General features: G+C 43.4%; 1 protein-coding gene across 1 annotated transcript in view; it reads right to left on the bottom strand.

Moving 5' to 3' along the window:
* Positions 1 to 17,355, bottom strand: part of OPCML (opioid binding protein/cell adhesion molecule like) — a 1,147,432-nt gene that overhangs the window by 570,529 nt on the left and 559,548 nt on the right. The gene's annotated exons all lie outside the window — the stretch shown is intronic.

Raw genomic sequence — 17,355 nt, 5'->3', positions numbered from 1 at the left:
CTACTCTGAAAAAACGAAACCAAATGGTTTCGTTATTTTTTTAATTTTGCAACTCGTTTTCCTTTAAGGAAAACGTGCTGCAAAATAAAAATAAAAAACTGCTTTATTTAAAAAGCAGTCACAGACATGGAGGTCTGCTGACTTCAGCAGGTCACCATCCCTATGAGTGCAGGGACTCGCTATGGGGTCGCAAAATGCGACCCACCTCATTAATATTTATGAGGTGGGTCTTTGCGACCCCATAGCGAGTCGCAGACGGTGTCTGAGACACCGTTCTGCATCCGCATTTGCGATTCGGAAATTGCGAGTCGCACAGACTCGCAATTTCCGAATCGCAAAGGCAGAAGTTGCTACATCTGGCCCATAGTTATTTATCTCCATGATAGCACTTGTGAGTTCCGGCTGCTATCTCACTTAATCACACTCGAAGCGTTCTAAAAGCATGGGTACATTTGCAAAATCACTCTGAAGTATTATATCTGCATAAAAGCACACAATGCTTTCTAAGTGAAAGATACACATAACAAATGTCTGCCCCACTATGCCTCCCATCACCTTTCTTCAGAGAATACTCAGTTTACCAGAACTTCCTAATGGCTAACACCCAGCCAACCCTTAGTCCAGTTCAAAAACATCCCAAGACAGGCCAACATGACTTGTGTTCATTGAGTGGACAAGTGTTGCACTCTTTTCTGATATCTAACGAGGTCAGTTTCACAGATCTGATCCGATCTGGGCCCATAGCTACCCAATCAATCAACTTCTTTCGATCTATCTGGCTGATAATCTGCTTCGAACTAATGGGGTTCTGGGCTTTATCCACTTTCCTTCAAGGGTAAGTATACTATTTCCTTTGTACGAAGAATTTTCCACTCATAACTCCAAGTAATGGGTAGTGGTTTACTGAGTCCTTTCTACTGAAACGTATGGAGGGGTACTAAATTCATACACATTTCTACAACATGCACCTTAAACCAGCAATCAGTCTTTCTGGAACGTTTCTCTCTGCATATATTTTTACTACTTTATTTGTCATTTATTGGAAAGCCGAGTAATTTCCCAAAACTGACCAAGGGGCACCCCTCCCTTCTTCCTGCCTTGCTCAGATAATGACACGTGTTTTACACAAATGACTGCTTTCTGATTGGCTAGGCAGGTTGCATATTGCTGGGTAATGAGGTAGAACTTTGAGAAATAATCCCGGCCCGCTTGACAAATGCTCAAAGGGAAGGCAACGCCTGCGTGCACTGCATATTGATATAGATTTAATAAACCTTTGTTTACGACAGTAATGGCAACGTCCAGGAGAAGCACGGCCTCGCTTATGACACACAGGGTTATCCATTAACTGTTTAACGCAGGCTGATTTATAGCTGGGATCATAGGAGGAAAGGCCAGCCCCGCAGTGCTGCAATTACAAACAAATTGAATTATAGAAGGAAGAAAAAAATCAATAACCTGACGGGGAACTTTCAGTTTGCAAAACAGAAATATAAAAGTAATTGACCGTAACGGAGCAGCTAACTGCTCATTAACAGCAAAATGCTTTCTGCAGCCAATCAGGACTCGGGCCACCGCCTGCTCATATGGAACTTGGAATTCGCACAGGATATGAGGTGCTGAAATCTCTCAATCTGCAACAAGAATCCTTCTGGGATTCGCTATGCAGTGGCGAAGGCTGCAGTCAGTGTGCAGTCCTAGCCCCAAGGGCAAGCTCACCTTCAGCACTGACTGAGGGACAGAAATGCATGCCCTGCCTTCTTCGGCAAGCATGTGTGAACCACACAACCATCTACACCGCGTCAGCACTAAAATGTAGCATGCATGAATGGGCATGTGGGCGTATTTATGTCTATTCACAGGTACATTTGTGTGTCTAAGGACGTTCTGAGGTGCAAGAGGACACTACCCATTACCCATCTCAGAGCCCTGGGAATGTTCTCCAACCCAAACACTGAATCCTATTTTGGATGGTACCCAAGGGACAATCTTCTCAAGGAGGGGCAAGATTTGGCTAAATATTAAATCTACCAGAATAACAGACGAGATGAGTCATGGTCCACTGGATAAGCTACTGCATTGGAGCCTGGGTTTGAATCCACTTATATGAAGCTCGTGTGAATCTGGGAAAGTCAGGAAGGGCTAGAGTACTGCAGATTTGAAGGTTGTCATAAATCAGTGGGGCTTATGCCCTACCAGACTAGAGGTCGTCCACTCTGTTTAGAGACATGGAAGTCCAGGGTTTACATCAGCAGAGCAGGAGCTGGCTCTGCTAGTATAAACCTTAGTCTTGATAGCCTGTGCATCCCAGGCTTGTCAGATCAAAGCTTGCAGTCTCTTTAGGGCACACAGCTCTCACTAGTTTTTCCTGCCCGGACCGTGACGGCATGGCAGGGCAGGTAGGGCAGGGAATCTATCAATTAAAATGTTTTCATTTTTTCACGAACAAAGTCTTTCTTCGAGAGCTTGTTATTGAAGGACAAAAAAGCCTGCAGAGAAGGTGCAAAGAACGTGGTACACATGTGCAAACTCATCAGCCTTCAGAGCAACTCACTCAATGACAATTGCTCAATAGGTTTAGAGATTCCCACCAGGGAAGTAGGGATCTCTGTGGCAGGTAATCGTCTACGAAGTGAGCAGAGACCATAGCCCAGATGACTGTACCATGTAACACTATAACAATATAAAGAATGTCATTTTTAATGAGGCAACCCTACTGACTTTGTCAACAAAGGCTGTCACTTTAAGTATGGCAGACCTACTGGCTTTGTGAAGGGGTCAGAACGCTAAAACATAAAAAGCAGCGGAGCTGTTGCCTTTCACAAGAGGTCGGTACATCAAAATATATAAAGCATGCCTATTGGCTTTGTCAATAAGTCAAAAATAACTACAATCAAATGTATATTTTATAAATGCTCACATTGCATGTTTAATAGTAGTGACTGTGACAAAATATTTTCAATAAAACATTTTAAACATTTTTTAGGTCGCAAAGTGCAACCATAGAACCAAACACAAACAGTCCTGCTATAAACAAATATGGTAAGCTCCGCTGTGGTCATGAAATGAATGGCCCAGTAGACTTAATGAGTTTTTTTTTAAATGTTACTGCAGTATTCCACAACATACATAAATGCTGAGTGGTGCCTCTGTCCCTTCTAGGAGCAGCAAAACATAAACTAATAATAAAAAGGTGCTTGCAGAGAATTATGGGTTGCTCTTTGCACAGAGCAGTGAATAATGAATTAGTTGCTCCTACTGTCAATTTAATATTGTTTTTTTATGCATATATTTTTAAAGATGCTCCGGTGTCTACCTGGGGAATCTACATCATACCCATAGTTGGGGTGGCAAGGAGCGCACCAGACCCCAAGGCCACTGCTGCTACTCAGCCAATACCCTGGGATGGAGCCAGACTTTTTTCTTTAACCATGGGTGCCTCTGTGCCCACCTGGGGCACCCACATCATTATTTCAGCGGTGGGAACACACCAGTCAGGACCCATTGTAGGACGGTGGGATCTGGCTGCGATGTTTTGCCCACTCTTGCCAGTGGGAGAAAAGTTGTGTTCCCTGCCCAGGAAAGTGTGGATAGGGAATAAAGTGTATGTTTCCTGCATTCTCTTAGTAGGGAGCATGGCGGTGTCTGGGGGGCAGATGTCCTGAGGATACTGCAGTCACTGGGCCCCAGGGGATGGTGTCCTTGGAGCTGATCCATGGCTCAGGGAGGGAGTTACACACTCCACTTGTGTTACATATTGTGTCTCTAGTTGGCAGCAGTATACACCCTCTCCAAGTAGGGATTACAATCCTAGTCAGTGTAAGTCAAAATACACAACCTAAATTAACCTGTGCTCACCCTTTGGGAGCTTGGCACAGAGCAGGCAGGATTAACTTAGAAGGCAATGTGTAAAGTATTTGTGCAACACACATACAGTAATCACAGAAGGTGCACCACAAAAGGACTCCACACAAGTGTAGAAGAATAAATCTCGTTTATCTGTGTAAATCAAGATCAGAATGACAGAAATCCAATGCATTATTTAATAATTATTCATTGTTTAGAATTAGACAAAGTGAGGCTGATGAATGATTATGGGATAGAGAGGTAGTGTTGGGGAATCCTCTGCACAAGTGCACATTGTATTTGCAGATTACAGCAATGTTGAGGGTGTGCTCTTCTTGGAGAGCAGCTGAGTGTGAGTTTCCCAGGCATGGTTTTCCCCCAGCGTGGTCACAAAGGAGGAGGTTGGGACTGCAGGGCAACCAAGTGGTGAAGGCCAGCAGTACCAGTGGGGAGTCACTGCCTCCCCATGGGCCACGGGGAATGGAGCGGGCAACAAAGCACATAAAGCAGCTCGGGGTTGTTGATGCCAGTGGGTGGCGAAATCCAGCAAAGCCACTTGGGGTTGTTGAAGAAAGCAAGCAGCAAAGTTTAGCAATGCCCTTCTGGGTTGTTTAAGAACGTGGGTGTTAAAGTCCAGCAAAGCCGCTCTTGGTTGTTAAAGAAAGTGAGCGGCAAACTTTAGCAAAGCCACTCGGTTCTGTGAAGAAAGTGGGAGGTGCAGTGTAGAACTGTAGCTCGGAGTTGTTGAAAAAAATGAGTGGCAAGGTACAGCAAAGCCACTTAGAGTAACTATGGGGCTGGTGGATGAGTCCTGACCTACCAGGCAGAAATCAGCAGGCAGCAGGGCAGGGAACAGTTCTTGCGAACAGTCAGTTTGGTAGAGTGGCAATCCTGGCACACAGCAGTATTTTCTTCAGCAGTGTTTATTTATGCCCAGATGTGTACTGATCTAAGTGGGTCAGGGACCTAGGGCTTATACTAGAAAGTGTCTTTGATGTGGGAGATGACTGCAAAGAATTTCTATGAAGTGCACAGGTCCCCCTTTCAGCTGACCCTCGGCTTCAGACTATCAGTAGGGGGTACTCAGCTCATTTGTGTGGACTCTGATCACTACCCTTTGAAGTGCAAGGGTGAACCCTTCCCAATCTTCTCTGCAGGAAGCCCCGTCTGTATGCAGATGAATGCAGATGCAGTGGAGTATTCTGTGTTTTTGGTGTCCGGAGGGAATCACAAGTGTAGCTGTCACCCAGCCCTGAACAGACGTGTACTGGAGAGAGGCTGTGGACATCCAGGGCAGAGAGCGCAGAGAAAGGCCTATTTTCTAAAAGTAGCATTTTTTAAAATAGTAATAATAAATCTGACTTTACCAGTAAAAAGGAGTTATGATTGCCATTCCAAAGGTACTAAACATGATGTAGCTACTCCTCTTAGAGCAGGAATTACAGCGTAAAACAAAATTTAAGGAATTACCAATGCTGGCTTATGATAGGAGCAGGCCTCAAAGTAATGAAAAACGACTTTGGGAGTTTTTCATTACCAAGACTTCAAAAAACTTGAGAATATATGTCTGGCTTTTTGCTTACTTGGAACCCTGCCCTATGGGATAACTAGGGCCTACCTTAGGGGTGACTCATATGTAGGAAAAGGGGCATTTAGGACTTGGTAAGAGGGTTTAGATACGAAGCCAGGGTGGCAGTCAGACTGCATACACAGGGTTTGCAGTGACAGGCCTGTGACATGTTTGAAAGCCTACCTCTATGAGTGGCACAATAAGCACTACAGGCCCACTAGTAGCATTTAATTTACAGGCCCTGGGTATCTAGTATACCACTTTGTAGGGGACTTACAGGTAATTAAATATTCCAAACAGGTGTAAGCCAATTATATAAAATTCAGGGGAGACAGCACACACACTTTAGCACTAATTAGCAGCTGTAAAGTGCTTAGAGTCCTAAAGCCAACAAAACAATGGCAACAAAACAGGAGGTTAAGGCAAAAAGTCTGGGGTAAGACCACCCTAAGGATGCTAGTTCTAACACCTTCCCAAAATTTAAAATTCGGCCCCGGGGGATGGAGTGCGCAGGGACTCAATGAGGCTAATTTTCTTGCTTTTTCATACAATTTCTTGCAGACTTCAATCGCATCTGTTGCTTTTTCTTCTATTCTACCTAAAATGTACAACACTATTCAGGTGCGCCTTGCCTGGAATTGATCCTGCGTGCCTGGAATCACAACATTTTCCTGGATTGCCTTGCTTTTGTGGGTGATTTGTGTAGCTGTTTTCTGTATGCTTTCCTATTTGACTATACTGTTATTGATTGTCATTGTAAAGCGTGATCTGTCCCCTCACATAGGAATTTTTCTAATCAATGTAATTAAATGGCAAATCAATCTTCCTTTCTCTGAGTTTGTATTCCCCTAGAATAAGCGCAAGACACTTCTGCAGATAAAAACATTTCATTGCTTTGGAACCAGTCAGAAAGCAGATTATGGGGTTGATTTCACCTTAGCAAGTCAGGTTGGGACAATACGTGTTTCTCTGATACTTGTTTAGCCGTCATGACAGAGCCATTTCAGTAAAAAAAAAAATACAAAAAATAATAATAATAAGGGGAGAAGTCCAGCCTAAACGATTGCAGACTGGTAAGCTTATTTGTTTCCCCTCAAAAGATCCTTGGTGAATTAGACTTTTCTTGTGGGGCTATTTGTGCATTTTTCCTTTTGTTATTGCAGTGGTTTGTGTTGAATAACTGGGCAGGAAAACGCAGGTGAAAAGGCATCGGATTGGCACCATCAGGAGAAAAATGCAATTGTGCTTATGTGAAGGAGTAGCTGCTCTTGACTCTGACGTTTGGAAAGCTAGACTCTCCAACCTCTAATGGAGAAGTGGGATGCGAGGGTTCGATGGAGACAAAATCTGCAATTCCAGGCGGATGTTCCATTACTGCTATGTCCTAAATGGCATCCTTATTGTGAATAGATACAGGCAATGATTTAAGTGGGATCAAAAAGTGGAGGAGCCTTGAAAGGGTTGTGCCTTGTATAGATTAAAGAGTAAGTTAGACCTGCAAACTGAAAATTCCCACAGTGTGCCACGCTACCCAAATATTTGCATTGAATCATGACTGCAACTGGCATAGGTGACCATTGAGCTGTACACTTTGCACAGAGGCAATTGTTGGGATGACCATGTATTCTGAACATCTTTTTGACACACTGAGAGAAACTTACACTGCCTTCAGTCACAAATCAGTCGTGGCCCATTATAAACACGTGGATGCGACTCAGATCGGAGTATCCACTTTAAAAAAGTACTATGCTGCCAGGAAAAAAAATCCATAACACAACATCCTGGAAATAGCAAACACTCCTAGGGATTGCAAGATTGAATAAAACATGTGAAGTATAAACAGTTATAACATGGATTACCTTAACGATGTTTACGCTTATACATGAATCAATCAATAGTTTTGCCTGTAAGATTAAAGGCATGAAAACAGGGTACAAAAGTGACCCGCTGCAATATCCATTTTTAATTACTACTGAGTCTGTGACCTGGTGGGATCCATATGGTCGGACTGTCTTATAGGGCAATCAGGCACAGCTGGATCGGCTAGTCTGACAGATTAGTCTGTAGGCTGTTGTTTTGTTGGTTTGTGAGTCTCTTTGCCGGTTTTTGCAGTTGATTTTCCTGATATTAAAATCAAACTACCAGCAACAAGTTCAAAGTCATGCAGTCTTCAATACCTTGGAAACACCTACACAGCATGTCTTTAGAAGCTAAAAACTACCCAAAGTTGCTAACATGGGCCAGTTTTTTAGCTATCTAATTCACTAACGAGGACCTCATTTTTTTGGCTTTGGGGCCTATTTCAGTTCGATCCTGTGGACCCGGATCACTTAAAGTCCTATATATAAGAGTTTCTGTCCGGTCTACATGTGTCTGTTTATTTGGCCATCATGATGTGGTCATGGTTCAATGAACTATTTCATGAATGTTGAAAGTCTTACTGCTGTGCATGGTGTCGGTTGGAGTCTGAGCCCCTGTGGATGAGCATCTTGTCGTCATTGCTCCTGCAGCGTTATCTTTTACCAGGACACTAAAGTTAAGGGCAATCGAAATAAACCTAGTCTAGCTTCCTGTTTTGTGTACCGCTGCTGCTGTAAACCAGAACTTCTGTACGAAACCGCAAAGCATATTAAAGACAACGATCAACAGAGTAGATAGGGAAAACGAAGTACACTATTTATGACTTTAAAGAATTGTAAATATTAGAAGAGATGTCTGGTTCGTAAATTCTAGGAGGCCTTATTTAAAAACACAAACAGCAACGTTTAGATATTGTATTTGGTCAGCTTTATTATGTAATACATTTTTGAAAAACACCACTACCAGAGTTATAACTAATCATTTTACAACTTTAGTTGCTTTATTATTTCTACATTTTTATTTCGTTATTTGTGCAGGCATTTCTATTTCTGAGATATTGTGGTAGATACTTACTTGCTGCAAACTGCTGCTCTACAGGGCCCTGATTTTGATTTGATTTATTTCGTATACTAAAGTGCTTTATGCTACAAGCAGTTTATTGGCACTGAGAACAAAAACAAAGGCGGATTCTGTGAATTAAAATAACAATCTGGTCATCAGACAATTGTGAATGAAGAATGGCAAACTCTTTTTACATGTGCTACTTTTCCTGACGTACCTCTCCTGACATTTGCTATATTTGGAATTATTCTGCATGACAGTGGAACTTTCTCTGACAAATTGGTTGAATCTGGAGGTGAAAGCCACCAGTTCCTTAAATCTATAGGGCAGCATTCTACTAAAGCCACTAAGTCTAGAAATTCCAAAAATAATTTCCCATGATCACCCATAGGTCTGTCCGCCATGGCGACCTCTCAGAAGTTTGTTGAGTGTTCATCTTCCTGTTGTTCGGAAACATCGTTCAGAGTGGACCTTAGACAACTCTGTGTTGCACATAATCAGGCAGATGTGGGTTGCAGCGTAAAGATCTTCCAATGCGTGTGAAGGATTTTCTTTTAATTTGCTTGTCAAAATACATTTAGAACAAAATCAGGTGTGGTGCTGACAGGTGATAAAGCTTTTGCAGCCCACATATTATCTGAATGGCCCAACTTTGAATTCTTTGAAAAATCTTCAGTAGTTTTTGGCTCTATCTCCTTTATGTGAGCGAACAATATTCACCCCAGATAATACCTGTGTCTAGCAGCATCTTTCCATTAAAACATAACAATAAATATGTAGTTTTCCAGATGTTAATCAGCTTTTTCAACTACCACAATCATCTGCAGTTCAAGAGAGCTGATGTCTAATATGAAGCACATATTACGGACCACTTTCACAAGCTTGTGTCTCGAGCCTTTCAGACTCCAGAATCCAGATCCCCACTTTTTTTCCCACTGCAATTACACAAATATTCATGTATCTTACTCTAGGCACTACTCTTTGTGTTCTGATCATTAATATTCACCACAACCTTAGGTAACATGAGGCGACCGAGCTTCAGTAAAATTTAGGTGTCATCAGATGAGTTCTAAGGCAATCAGCCTAAACACTGACTTAGGCACAACAAGGTGCGTTGTCCACGAAAGCGGAACAACGCTTTCGTGAACAAACTCCCTGTTTTTCTTTGCCTTAACCATGCATGTCCTGAACAATGAACATGCATGGTTAAGGCAGAGGAAAACAGACTCAGGATTAGAGAGGACGCGGTCAGGTAATTGGGGCTAGGGTAGGGTTGGGGGTAGTTTTAAGGGAGGGGTGGGGTAGTTTTAGGGTCATATTTATACTTTGTTTGCACCAGATATATATCATTTTTTTTACCCAAATTCGGTGCAAACTTAACTCCATATTTATATTTTGATGCTAGACCTTGTCTAGTGTCAAAATATTGGAGTTAACATCATTCTTTGCCTTCGGAAAACTACCTTGCGTCAATGAGATGCAAGGTAGGCGTTCTCGGGCAAAAAATGACTCTAAGGCCATTGAGCTTTATTTATCCTCCCATGCAAAAATCACGCATGGGAGGAGAAGGGCCTTAAATAATGGCACTAAGCCTGCTTAGCGTCATCATTTAACGCCTGGGTCAGTGCAGGAGTTAGGGGACTTGTGGGCCATTTTCCATGGTCAGAGACCATGGAAACAGACCACAGGTGCCCTTCCTTGCACCCAGGGACATCCCCACCCACCCAACCCACACCTGGAGGACACCTAAGGATGGGGGAACTTATCCTAGGTAAGTCCAGGTCAGTTTTTGGATTTTTTTTCCTTTTTGTACTAAGACAGGAGTCATGTCCAGGGGTTGTGCATCAAAAAATGACGCTACTCAGGTTAGAGTCATTTTTCGGACTCTAACCTAACTAGCACCATTCTTTAACGCACAACCTCCTGTTTCACCCACGCCTCCCCCACCCGGTTCAATAATATTGACACTAATTGTGCCTTACCTCCGGCTAACATCATTCCTTAAATATAACGCCTGGCTGGCGTCCAGGAATGTTGCTAGCAAGCGGTAAACTTTTTGACACAAACCTGCACTAACGCAGGTTTGCGTCAAAAAGTATAAATCAGGGCCTTAGTTTTTAAGGGTGGGTCATGGGGGTCAGGATAGTTTTAGTTATTTAAGGGCAGGGGTGGGGGGTTAGGGTAGGTTTAGATTTTTAGGGACAGGGGTGGGGGTTCAGGGTAATTTTCGTTTTTAATGGCGGGATGGAGGGTCGGGTAGTTTTAGGGGTGGGGTGGGAGGGTTGGGGTACTTTTAGGTTTTAGGGGCTTGTGGGGGGTCGGGTTAGTTTTAGGGGAGAGGGGTTGGGGTAGTTTAAGTTTTAGGGATGGGGTGGTGGGTCGGGTAGTTTTAGGTTGTAGGGGTGGGGGTGAGGGGCCGTGGTAGTTCTACGGGTGGGGAGGGGGGGGTCAGGGTAGTTTTAGGTTTGTGGGGTGGGGTGGGGGATCGCTGTTCTTTTGGGAGAGGGGGGTGGGTAATTTTAGTTTTTAGGGGTGGTGGTGGGGGGTCGCGTAGTTTTAGGTTTTAGAGGCTGGGCGTGGGGTCGTGGTAATTTTAGGGGTGGGGTAGTTTAGGTCTTAGGGGCAGGGTGGGGGTTGCAGTAGTTTAAGGGGTAGGGGGTCGGGCCATTTTAGTTTTTAGGGGTGGGTGGGGGGTCGGGGTAGTTTTAGGTTTCAGGGGCGGGGTGGGGGGTCGGGTGATTTTAGTTTTTAGGGATGGGGTGGGAGTCAGGGTAGTTTTAGGGGCGGTTGGGGGGTTCGGGTAGTTTAGGTTGCGGGGTGGGGTGTCGGGTAGTTTTGGGTTTTAGAGGCGGGGTGGGTGGTTGTGGTAGTTTTAGGGGCGGAGTGAGGGGTCAGGGTAATTTTAGTTTTTAGGGTGGGGGTGGTTTTAGATTTTAGGGGCGGGGTGGGGGTTTGGGGTAGTTTTATTGGTGGGGTGTGGGGTTAAGGTAGTTTAGGTTTTAAGGGCAGTGGTGGGGGGTCGCTGTAGTCTTAGGGGCGGGGGTTGCGGGTCGGGGTAATTTTGGTTTTCAGGGGCGGCGGTGGGGGACTGGGGTAATTATTGGGGCAGGGGTGGGGGTCAGGGTAATTTTAGTTTTTAAGGGTGGGGTCTGAGTAGTTTTAGAGATAGGGGTGGGGGTTGGGTTAGTTGAAGTTTTAGGGGCGGGGTGGGGGGATCGGGGTAGTTTTAGTGAAGGGGGCATTATAGTTTTAGGGGCAGAGTGGGGGCTCAGGGACGTCGCATGCTGGAACCATGCATGCTGTTCCATGCATGCCTTTACGAGGTATGCCTTTACAACAAAAAATCGTTGTTCCGACCGCATTGCTCAGGCATGCGTGGTTCCAGCATGCATTGTTTCGATGTATATTCAAATTCTAACACTATCAACTATTTATAAAAAAAAGTCAGCTAACCTGATACCCCTAGGGAGGCCAAGGAAGAGATGTAAATCCTGCAGCATATGACAGTTGATGAAAGAATGCAACAATAATCACAAGATATTATCGGCTGTCATTTTTCCCACCAAAAAAGCTCAAATCCACTTTTATAAATTGGTATGATCATGCAGTTCAGTAACAATATTTGATTTATTTTGTATTGGACAGTTTTTTTATTGTAGCATTTCTGTAGTGCTTTCTGTGAATATTGCCAAGTCCTCAAATGGCTCACCAAGTGGGCAGGCAAGTAGACCGAATCTTCCACTGCGTGAATGAGGAATGGAGTTGGTTGCAATGTCAACTCAAGAGTATAGTGTTGTTGTGCCTGATGCCCAAAGAGTGTGCTGCCAACTTGTTGCAGCAGTGTGTAACAAAGCTCTACGCATGAAGCGTTCTGCAAGAGCAGGGTCTGAGACACAGCTTTCTAAGCATTATATTCAAACCGATGTTACACGAGGTCATCAGTGTCACATATTAGGAAAGCCCAGCTCTTTGCTGGTGCTCTCAATTTCGATGGTTTTGACAATCCTAATTCTTTATGGAGTGAGATCCAAAGTTTGCATAGCAGGGCGAGGAAATATGCTCTCCCTAGGACTATGGTCAATGTCTATCTTTTGGGGGACCAATTACCCCACCAGTAAATCAAATGATGTTGTTCTCCCAGGAGTGACAGGAGCCCAGTTTCTGGCTCGAAAGTTAGACCACCAGTAATCCACTTCATCAAAACCACCAAAGAGCAATGGGAGACCCCAACCATGGAGGTTTTATGAACCACTACACAAAAAGATGCTATTTCCATCCAGGAGTGATATGAAAATAACCACAGGAGGTACAATTAAATCACTAGCTAGTCCACCCAGGAGCAATAGGAAGCACTATTGATAGTAGTATTAATCCATCAGTAGATGACTTTGATTCCTCCAAGAGTGATAGAAGCTAAACCTCTGGAGACACTGTCGTACCTTGCAGAAACAACTGAGTAGAGTCAAGCCAGGAGCAATAGGAGGCTGTGAAGACACTGAAAACACCACCACACCACTATTCGTATTTCACACAGAACCTATAGGAGCCCCTGATCATGGAGGAATGTTTGGGCCATGAGTAAGTCACTTACGGCATGAAGACCACTGACAAACCCAGAATGGAGGCAGCCATTCCAGATTCCTTAAATGGGGCAATTGCTCTAACCTTAAGTCTTCCTTCAGAAAAGACTTTGATATTTCCCATTCAATCAGTTACATTTGCTATTAGTCAAAAAGTACTGGTACCCACCGTTGTAGTATTCTAAGCATTCCACCTCCAGAGCCACTGATGACTGGAATATTTATGTGGCCTTCTAAATATACCTACAAATCTCGCTCTACCACTGAAAGGCATTATGCCTTAATTTTTGCAAGGAGAGAAAACATAATACATTAAAATTGCAAATAAAACTGCTAATTTACATTACTGCACACAGTCGTGTATTTACACCAGATCAAAAAAAGCAATCACAGCTCCTTGCTACCTGAACCCAAAACAACAGACACATTTCGTTGACCAGTAGGCAAATTGTTGGTTTTGTAAACGCATCACTGATCACAACACAGAGGGCAATATATTTTAGCACTCTCTGTGGCAATTATTTAGAAGCAGAAACTAAGGGATGGGTTATGAGTTGGAGGGGTCACTCACTCCGACCCATCCCTTAACACAAGGAAGAGAAGTCCATGGGCCGCAGCTCCGCTCTTCAGTATTGGGAAGACGGGGGGGGGGCAGGCAGCACTCAGCTTCGCACATTGCAAAATCAATGCGCGTCAGCTGAGGGAATGAAAGGACAGATTAGGCGTAGGGTTTTATACATGCCATATTGTATTCAGAGAGCTCTCTACTCGTGCAGATAAATCTTCTTTAAGAGGATTAGGAAACTTTCATTATCTTTATCTAACCTGAACTAATACTAACTCTGAAAAATTAATCTATACACTGGACAAAAGCCGATATCTGTTGGGAAGACGGAGTGTTTTACAGCTTCTAATAGAGGCAGGATTCTTCCCCCCTTCATCAAACGTCCCGTTGATGGAACATAAAAGGCTCATCTGACAGACATGTCCCTCCCATTCTAACCTGCAATTAATATAGCATCCAGCTGAAGGCTCCAGCGCCCCGCCATTCAGGGACTCAGACAGCGGACAATGTGAACAGAAAGTGAATCAAATGTTCATTGTCAGATTGATGGGATTCAGAAGATGGCAGCTTTCAAGGCAAGTTGTTGAGGTCAAACAGGTTCGGGGACAATTATGAAAAGATAAGGACGAAGGAAGTGGTGACCGCTGTTATTTGTGTCAGTGGGATGTACTGAAGAGCTTTGTTTCAAAACTGATAAAATAAAGTATTAAAACAGCACAGTGGATCTAAATATATTAAGCCTAAAGATCCTAAAAGTATAAGCATTCCAAAAAGAGCCAATATCACAACCGTCTTGTTCTTATTACTGTGCACTATTGGTTATTATCACACTCATTTTTGGTCTTCAGGGTTTTTAATGTTTCAATGATCATTGTTTATTGTTTTCAACATATTCTCAATTCCCCTTCTATGTTTGTGTACCTCCATTACGATTAAAATTTAAAAAATCTTGATGACTTTAACTCATGTTGAATTTTCTCTAGGTTTAGTTTCCATTGTTATAAACATTATGGGGGGCATCACGACCCTGGCGGCTGGCGGTATGTTGGCGGTAACACCGCCAACAGGCTGGCGGTGTTCCACCAGCAATTATGACCGTGGCGGAATTGCCACGGCCATACCGCCGGCCCGTCCATTTTCCCGCCAGGATTCCGCCTGGCGGTCTTAATCCCCAGGGCAGCGGTGCAAGCACCGCTGCCCTGGGGATTATGAGTCCCCGACCGCCAGCCTGTCCATGGCGGTACACACCGCCATGGAAAGGCCGGCGGTAAGTGGACTGGGGGTGCCCCTGGGGGCCCCTTCACTGCCCATGCACTTGGCATGGGCAGTGCAGGGGCCCCCAGGCATAGCCCCGTCGCGCATTTCACTGCCTGAATTTCGGGCAGTGAAATGCGCGACAGGTGCTACTGCACCCGCTGCACATCATCATTGCCGCCGGCTCGATTACGAGCCGGCTGCAATGTTGATGTGACATTTCCGCTGGGCCAGCAGACGGTAACACTGTTACCGTCCGCTGGCCCAGCGGAAATGTCATAACAGGGAGACAGAAATACCGCCGGCAATGGCGGTATGCTGTCTCCCGCGGCCTCGGCGGTCTTTTGAAAAGACCGCCGAGGTCGTAGTGACCCCCATGTGTTTTATATAATCCAAACCCGTTTTGCTTAAACTCCCGTTCAACATGTATTATTGGTTAATCAAGCGTTAAAAAAAATAAAAAAAAATATGTTCTTATGCTTCGATCCTTCCCTGTTTTCCACAGGGAAAACTGTGGAGGGAAAAAGCATTCATATAAAATAGTATGCAGACAACTGTTAATTCTACCAAAAAAAACACAATTTTTAGTTGATGTCCAACACCTGACACGGTAACAAATTATAAAGCAATGGATGGAATGAGTGATTTAATTTCACTTACTATTGTTCAAAGACACAATCCAGTCCATCTTGTTTCACCCATTGTGCCACTCTAAATAGAAGACACTGACAAAGGACTTTTAAAATGAAATGCTAAAACCCTTCATCCATTACTTATCTCATTGTTTCATCAGCTCCTTCCTCTTCCTGCCTAAAAAAGTTTTTTTTACAATTTAATTGCTGGTCATTGCTCTTTAACTACTCTGATTGGTGAAGTCTGTGTCAATCAAGATAGCTAGCACTTTCTTGTTCTTTAACACTATAGACGGAATCCATATTAAATTAAGGAAGTGCCAAGCCCACTGCTCTCTTTCAACGTCCAGACACTAAACATCTCATGATTGGTCAGTGGACATGCCTATCGTCCACTCTTGGTTTTACTATATGCAGTTCACCTTATCACTGGAGGTCTTACGTCTGACAGATCACATCTCTCTTCTTTGACATTCACTGGTTGCCAGTTCAGTGCTGCATCTAGTTTAGAATTAACTTCTTACTCACATGGAACCTGTCCTGGAACTGATGGTCTATCTGCCGTATAGCATTTCATACGAAGTCCAGACACATTTTTACCTAAATGAAGGCTTTTCACCCTTTTAGACAGATAGTGTGTGATAGCTCAGTCTTCTGTAATGGCTCCCCAAGATAAGATGTAATTTTGTTCCTACATCAAATTATTTCCATCAAATTTTGTATGAACGGACTGTAGATCAAGGACCCTGTTTTATGTATTGGTCTTCTTTGTGTATGTTAGGAGTTGTGTTTGACTGAGGGCTTCAATTGTGTGTATCATGAATTCATCTTCCTCTAAATTTAAATAAAATGCATTGAATCCCTGCATCACTGTAGTTTGGTGCCCCTTCTTCAGTCTTTAAACCCTCTTTGGTTAAGGTCATGATGAGAAGTTTCTAGCAGGCTGTGCTGAAATTCTGGATTAGCTCATCCCCTCCTGAAGGAACACTGGCATCCCTGTGCTAGAACATCACAAATGTGTTACTTACATAGACATTGCCTCCAACATTTTTAAAGATATGACAATGAAGAAGTGAGAATCTAAATAGTTCGTGAACTCCCACAACATCCAACACCTCAAAAGCTTTGCAATGTGGATACCAATTGAACTGGCTTTAACTGGACCCAGCTTTTTGTAACTCTATCCGAGCCCGGTGAATGTGTCCAGCACCCTGATTCACTGTGAACACTTGGTGGTATGTGACTATTCAATAAGGGACTATTGACCTTCTCGATTAATATTTACACGAGCAATTTCAGGAGACTTGTCCTCACCATACTCCTCATTCACAATCAATGCATATGCAGCATCATAATCATTTTTTTGAAATTGATGACTTGAGATAATCTTTCTATCAGTATTAAAAGACCAAAGAACAATTTCTGTGCAGGACAATGTGATTACAAAAACACATTTTTCGGCTTTGATCACATGAAAATAATGTTATTGAAAACGTATTAGCATAAAAATGAACTACAACATCAACTGTAGGCGATAAAAAAAAGAGAGTTGCTCAAATTTGGTGCTTGATTGTCACTAGCACGTACCAATATTATCATTATGAAAGGAACCCTGCTTCAGCAGGGTGTACCAGTCACCTGAACATCACACACCCCGAAGGACACTATGCCAGTGCTTCTAATTACATTTTTAAATCTGCAGGAAATTAAACAAGATTATTTTTTTGCCCTTCACAACTTGTAACCAACCATAATCAGCACTTGGATGTGTGGCATAATGGAACATTGTTTACATACTAGATGCTTTCTTATAAAGTTGTTTGTTATTGCTTATAAATGTGCTTGCTCTTTACTGTCACCTTGACATTGACCAAGACAAGAATAAAATTGTGGCCTGCACTCAATTCCATAAGCAAACGAAGACCGTAGAATCTCCTCACCTCTTATAACTACGACTGTGCGGCATTATATTCCGGTCTGGTAAAC

Source organism: Pleurodeles waltl, chromosome 3_1 (assembly GCF_031143425.1).
Source record: "Pleurodeles waltl isolate 20211129_DDA chromosome 3_1, aPleWal1.hap1.20221129, whole genome shotgun sequence".
In the NCBI taxonomy this organism is placed as follows: Eukaryota; Metazoa; Chordata; class Amphibia; order Caudata; family Salamandridae; genus Pleurodeles; species Pleurodeles waltl.
Note: the sequence above shows the minus strand (reverse complement) of the source record. Positions and strands in the feature narration are given on the sequence as shown.